This window comes from Martes martes (assembly GCF_963455335.1).
Source record: "Martes martes genome assembly, chromosome: 4".
Taxonomy (NCBI): Eukaryota; Metazoa; Chordata; class Mammalia; order Carnivora; family Mustelidae; genus Martes; species Martes martes.
In genome coordinates, this window is record NC_137891.1 from 133,754,546 (window position 1) to 133,761,960 (window position 7,415).

Here is a 7,415-nt window from a genome sequence, read left to right on the forward strand (position 1 = left end):
TTTTTTTAAATACAATTATCATCTCCTAGCACTCTATAAAATTTACTTTTCATTATGTTTACTGTTCATACTCTGCCTTTCCCTACTAGAATGTACACTCCATAAAGGCTAAAATCTTGATTTAACCAATGTATCTCAAGTACCTGTTTCCTAGTATATAGTTAGGGCACAATAAATTTTTTTAATGAATGCACACAGGCATTTCAGACTAAATCGGAGTACAGAACTTACTCATTTCCTTTTTTTTTTTTTTTTCAAGATTTTATTTACTTATTTGACACAGGGAGAAGCAGTCTCTCCACTGAGTGGGAAGCCCCACTGGGGGGTCAATCCCAGGACCCTAGGATCATGACCTGAGCTGAAGGCAGACACTTAACCAACTGAGCCACCCAGATGCCCCCAGAACTTACTCACTTCCATATCCCCAGAGCCTAAAGTGTGGAAAGTGTGAAATGTATAATGGAATGGATGAAAATACTTCATTCATATACAATGCAAGTTCCCAAGAGGGCTAGAAATTACCCAAGCTCAGGGGTGCCTGGGTGGCTCAGTGGGTTAAAGCCTCTGCCTTCAGCTCAGGTCATGATCCCAGGGTCCTGGGATCGAGCCCCGCATCGGGCTCTCTGCTCAGCAGGGAGCCTGTGTCAAATAAACAAATAATTAAAAAAAAAAAAAAAAAGAAATTACCCAAGCTCAGGCAAAACCCATTATCATTACTCTCTTCTTTCTGAGCTCGACGGCCTAACACTGGTTTAGGATTCTTTTTTTGTTTGAATGATATTATGCATCCAGAAGGTCAAGAAAATGTGGAGAATATTAACAATAGCCCAGGAACTTTGTGTATTTATGATGATTGTTTGTGCTCATGCTGGGTTATTTAAAATCTGCATGTTGATATTTAACAACACTCAAATAATATTTATCATTTTTATAATAAAAGAGCAATATGATGAAATTCAGAGACACCTCTTCAGCAGATAGTCCTACATTGCTACCCATGTCACTTGAGCAATATGCTGGCATCTATTCTAACAGAATAATCTCATCCCCCTCACTCAAGTGAAGAGACACAACCAATTAGGTCCCTTCTGAGAATCTACTTTTGTTATTAGTATTTTCTGCTCTACATAGTGTAAAGAAGCCATTATCTAATACAATCTTAAAATACATCACCATCGTAACACTCAAGAGATGACATCATGCGCAGAGAATTTCTATAGAGCCAAATCCAAAATGAAGAATAATTTATAGATGAGTTATTTGGAGTAATGAAAATCATAAGACAGGTGATAAAGAAGAATGCATGTTATAAATACAAGCAAAGAAAGTTTATAGAAATCATACTAAGTTTCTGTCAAGAGTGTTGTAATTATCACCTGACCTTTTTCTCCCTCTACTTTCAGCAGTTAAAATGATAGTCTGTCCCCTGAGATCTCTCTCTAATGAATAGTTTAGAACATATTAATCTGAGTTTACACAACTCCTGTGCTCAGTCAACTGTGCTTACAGTGTCAGATATGCCTGAACAAGCAGGCATCATGCACATAACCTTTATGTGATGCTAGCATCTAGTCTTGCCTCAAAACTATGCATTTATCAATTAATTGTGCTTTGTATTTTCTCCAGATATTAACATAGCTGAGGATTTCACAGGCTTCCCTGAAGAAAGATGCCTTCGAGAAGCACTGAAACCATTTATATTCTACCTCATGACTGACTTATTTGAACACATAGGGTAAAGGAAATATGTAATAACTCTCTGAGACAATGTGACAGAGAATTAAATCAAGCATTTATGCCATCAAAAATATGTTTTAATGTGTGCAACAGTCTTAAGTGTTCAAAACTCATATGTCTCACTTTAGAGTTAGGACTCCCAGGTGGCAAATAAAACCACCAACATGTTCATGAGTCATTCTAACCTCTTTACAGAAGACTGCAACTGGGAACACAAAAAAGGAATAAGAAAGCTGACCCAGAAACTATCATTAAATATTACTCAGCTGAAAATATTACATAAAAGCATCCAGAAATCAAGAAGGAGAAATCAAAATATAAGACCAAAAGCCCAGTAGAATATTGTTAAAGCATGAATGAGTAAAGATGGATGTCCTATGTAGAGGTTCTATATCAGTCAGCAGAGATGCAAAGCTATCTGTTCTCAAGACTCTGATGACGTAAGTATCAGAGAATGAGAAATATATTAAATGGTTAGTACTAAATATAATTTTTGAGAACAAGTTTGAACAAGTTTATATAGAGAATATATCAGAAAAGAAGAATATATTATCTTTACCATTCAGTTATATCTATCTTATTAAGTTCATCTAATGATTTGGGCATCAGGTGGCATGATACCATAATTGAACTGGCCAGGCATTTCACTTGGTGACCCGAATTTATAGATGAATATTTAACCTCTTTTGCCATTATCTTTGTTTGGTATTATATTAATGATGGTACCCTTTTTACTTCAATTGGAGAATTATTGTTTCTAAGCACTTTTTTCTTCTGCCTAGACACAGGCTATTTGTTTATATAGGCTATAAAATGGAGTCTCCAGGGTCTGTTCCTGTTCAGTCACCTTAAATTCCACCTTACAATTAACCACAGGGAGGTGAATATACAGCACCTAGAAGAGACCCAGTCAAGGGTCTCTCATAAAATGCAAACTCATCAGGTGATTTTACACATTGAACACTGGCACAGCAATTAAATTCAGTCAACTGGAGAGACGATAAAAAATATAGATCTGGATTACTGGTCAACTATTCAGAGGGAGGCATGGCTCTGGTTACACAGTGAAAATCCAGAAGCCGTAAGTCCACAGTAGAGATTGCTGCAGCCAATTTAGTTAACAACTCACAGATAGTGATAACAGAGCGTCATCTAGTCAGTTCTTGCCCAAGGTCATAGAGGTCATTAATGACTGACCCAGAACAAGAACCAAGAATTCCTCACATAAGTACAGGGCTCTTGCCAATCAGTCTTTAACCATGAGGATAATGTAGCTCTGAAAGAAATTTGTACATATTTTTCTGAGTTCTATGACATTTAAATAACCCCACATAATTTCAAATGAATTGTGGTTGAAGTTTTAAGACTTTTAGTTCATTTTGAAATGGCAAGTTATTCACAAATCTTAAAAGTTCTAGGATAACTTTCTTCTGTTTGTTTACTTAAGCAGAGGGAAGACAAGTAGCCCCAAACCTTGGCTATTCATACTGAAGAACCGAATAACATAAATCAAGGACACAGGAAATAGCAAATATACACGACTTCAGTCGGTAGCAAATTTTATATGCCAGAGTAGTTGAACAGTTTAAAAGTAATATAAGACAAGAAAGAGAACAAAGAGGTAGGAAAGCTGAGAAGATAAATTTTTCTTAAACTCTTCTAAATTACCCCCTTTTTTTTTTTAATGGCAGGTCTTGCCCAATTTAGATAAGCCAGGATGACTAAGTTATTCTTTCGGAACACTTTTATGTATCAGAATACTATTTTCTACCCTCAAAAAAAAGAAGTTTGTAGAATTTGAATGCACTAAGGGAATTAGTGGCTGAGCAATCCCCTTTAGGGCACTGCCCACTTAACTTGTTAAGGAATCAGAGCTTGTGATACAAGGCAATTTGAATTGACCATGTCATCCATCTTACACTCAACCCAGAAGTAAAACAGAACTCCCTCTTTATTGTTGTCATTTCTCAGTGTTTATATCATCAAACGTTAGATCTTAAAGTCCCTATCTGACAGCCTGGAGTAGGGACCTCTTGCCAATTGCATTATGATGTCAAATGAGCAAAAAATAAATTTTTATTATATTAAGTCACTGGAATTTGGAGTTGCTTGTTATAGCTGCTAGTGTTACTTATCCTGACCTGTGCCCAGAGGAACATTTCTTTTTTTCACATAAGTAATTTTTTTCATGTGGTAGACATATATAATTTTTCTCCAACACTTTATTCTCCCCTGCCTTCTGCACATCTAGAAGATGAGATTATTGGCTTCCTTAAAGTTGAAGTAAAGCACCATGATTAATTCTGACCAATAAATTGGAAGTGACATTTGTGTGTAACTGAGGTTGTAGAAATCTCATTTATATACCCAAGCTCTCTGTTTCCATACTAAGTGATTGAGAGGGCTTGTTTTCTAAATGGAGCAACCACCACATGGTAGAGCCCTTGTCGAGCTGAGTTCCTCAATGACTGGCAACTTGCGTCCCATGTCAACCAGCAATGCATATATAATGTGAACAGGAAATAAGTTTTATTGGGTTAAGCAACTGCAGCTTTGAAACTGATAGCACAGCATGGCTTATCCTAATATGTGACACATAGGCTAGACTATATACGTGTATGGGATATATATATATATATATATGTGTGTGTGTGTGTGTATACATATCCTATACATATATATGTATATATATACACACACATACATACATACCCATGTGTGTACACATATATGTACAAAATTATGTGTATATATATCCATATTTTACATGTATGTATGTTTTACATGTATATATAAGCTAATATACATGTATATACATACATAAAGACATATAAGAGGTGTATTAGTCAGAATATATAGGTACATATGTTCACATACTCACATATATACACATATGATTAATAAGTTGTTGCATGAGGAATTTTGATGATATAACAGTGCTTTATTTTATAGAAAGTATTTTTAATTATGCCTTTAAAAATGATTTTTAGTAATTTAGATTATTTGTTATAACACCATGCCAAAAAATAAACGGTACACCAAATGACCTGTGGTATAAGTTCTGCAAGGAGCCAATCATACCTTTTGTCCTCTTTGCATTTTAAACAGTATAGAAAAAACCCACAGGAAATAGGTATAATTGTGGATCTCAAAATATTAGCTTTTTAAGTCTAAAAAATGGTCAAAACAGATTTTTCTACTCCATCCCACATAATGTGAGCTGACATATCCATCTACTTGCCGGGAAAGCAGCTACACAGCTGTGGGCTTCCCCTTGCAGGCTCCCTGCTCCAGAGAGCTTAATACATGCAACAGTTAGCAAACAGAAGAGTAGGTAGGTGTGACTTGAAGACATGCTGGAGAGGGAAAAGAGACTATTGTCTTCTACAACAATGATGTTCACCTCCATCTTATCCCTTAGAGTAGTAAATAATGGGACAATGGGAAAGAAGACTCATGGTAGCCTTCTAATATTGTTTCTCATAGATGGATACAGAGGTTCCTTTTTCTACGGATTTTTTTTAATTTCATTTATTTATTTATTTGACAGATAGAGATCACAAGTAGGCGGAGAGGCAGGCAGAGAGAGAGAGAGAGAGAGGAGGAAGCAGGCTCCCTGCCGAGCAGAGAGGGGGATGTGGGGCTCAATCCCAGGACCGCGAGATCATGACCTGAGCCGAAGGCAGAGGCTTTAACCCACTGGGCCCCTCAGGTGCCCTCCTTTTTCTACGGATTTTGAGGAGTTGATTAGTAAACTTTCTCTTCCACTTACTACAACCTTTTCTGAGTCTTTTGTATCTTTGCTCTCATTACTAATAAACATTAAAAACTGTCTCCTCTTACTAAGGAGGCATGATGATTAAGTGCAATGTGATATGCTGAACTGGATCCTGGAAAAGAAAAAGGAAATTAATGGGAGAACTGGTGAAATCTAAACAAAGTCTGGAATTCAGTTGATAGTAGTGTACCAATGTTAATTTCTTTGTTTTGGTAAATGTACATGGTTATATAAAATGTTAATGTTAGGGGATGCTGGAAAGAATGGTCTACAACAACTCTCTATACTACCCTTGCAACTGTTCTGTAAATCTAAAACTCATTCCAAAATTAAAGAAAAAAAAAAAAAAAAAAAGAAGGTGCCTCCTTAACACAGTAGGCAGCGTATCCGTCTCATACCAAAAAAAGGAGAAAAAATATCTGTCTTTTTCTGTAAGCTAGGTGGCACAATCACTAGGAATCTAATTCTATGAGTAAATTCATGGCAAAATATCCTTAAAGGAAAAATGGATTAAATAGGGTGAGCCTAAGGAGATATATTGGGGTTCCTTTAAGTATTCTGACTTAAGCACAACAATAATACTCTTCCTATAATATTCTGTAACAAAGCATAGCAAGATTAACATTTTTGGTTTATCTGGACTAAAGGCTACTGAATAATTAAGAGAGACATAAGCACTTTAAGAACACACTATAAGGGGCGCCTGGGTGGCTCAGTGGGATAAAGCCTCTGCCTTCGGATCCGGTCATGATCTCAGGGTCCTGGGATTAAGCCCTGCTCTCTGCTCAACAGGGAGCCTGTTTCCTCCTCTCTCTGCCTGCCTCTCTGCCTACTTGTAATCTCTGTCTGTCAAATAAATAAATAAAATCTTAAAAAAAAAAAAAAAGGTTCACACTATAATATGTAGCTGAATTCTCATATTTTTTGAATCCTAAAAGGTATCCTCCTATTTTGCTCTTCTTCTTTCTACCTGGGGAAGTTCTCTTTAAATATTCACTATCCTTTTTTAAATTTTTTTTTTAATTCTAGCTCAAGAGAGATGTTAAACTTTCGTCCTCACAGTTCCTTGAAGGGGTTCCATGGACCTCCTTACTGGATGCAATACCCACATCTCTACATCACAAATAACTTCGGTGTTTGTGGAATAAAAAAGGCAGGAGGGCATTTAATTTCAACAAACAAACAATCTTTTGTGAGACAACACAGGAGGAAAAAAATAGCTAATAGTTTTGGAACCAGAAAGTACTAGGTTTAAATACCAACCAAGCTACTTTCTCTACCAAGCTTCTTTTAAGCAATATATTTTATCTAAGTCCCAGTTTGCTTATCTGTAAAACTGTGATATTGGGGCCTATTTACAAGGTGGTTGTGAGATTTAAATGACACATCACACATAACATGGTTCCGGGGGGGTGCAGTAGGGCATCTCTACATATTAGTTCTACATTCTCTGAAGAAAGCAGGGTTTGATAAAAAGTAGAATAGCTTGAAATTATGACTACCAAGATGGAGACAGAAACAAGTGTTGGTGGGAGAAAAAAAGCGTACAACCAGGATATGGCCTTGTTGAAAGGCATTATCTTTTTCATAATTGTATACATTCTGGATCCTGGTCACAACTATAGTTCCAGCGTGTCTTTTGATCAACATATTTCCACCCTTCGTGTCACTGCTTGTGGCATCACAGAAAGATTTACAAGATGCTCTATCCTGGCAGTGTCAGGATTCATTGGAAGATACAACTCAGCTGATTGTGAATGACAACTGTTTTTTTTTTCTTCTGTTAATTGCATAGTCATAGACAAATCAGTCAAAATGTGTTTGCTTTAAATCTTTCAGTACCCCAGTTGGAAGAGAACAAATTTAACAGTAACACTGATACAAAATGATGGTCATCTTC